Consider the following 312-nt stretch of genomic DNA (forward strand, 5'->3'; position numbering starts at 1 on the left):
CGCGGCCCTCCCAGGCGGGCTGGCAAGGACCCCTGTGCAGGAAGTGGGGTGACTGGAGGAGTCACCCTGGAAGACGACAGAACTCCATTACTCAGGTAGCCGGGAGACTGTATGCAAATGAGGGGGCGTGGCCGCGCGCTCGCGGTGGGGTGAGGGCGGTGCATGCAAATCAAAGCCACCAGGGCGGGTCCTGTCGGAAGAGGGAAAGAGATAACGTATGCAAAACTACTGGCGCTGGGACGGCGCATGCAAATGAGCGGCGGGAGGGCGGGGCCGGCGGGCGGAGGGCGGAGCCGGCGGGCGGAGGGCGGA

The sequence above is a fragment of the Dipodomys ordii genome, unplaced genomic scaffold (assembly GCF_000151885.1).
Source record: "Dipodomys ordii isolate 6190 unplaced genomic scaffold, Dord_2.0 Scaffold14, whole genome shotgun sequence".
Taxonomy (NCBI): Eukaryota; Metazoa; Chordata; class Mammalia; order Rodentia; family Heteromyidae; genus Dipodomys; species Dipodomys ordii.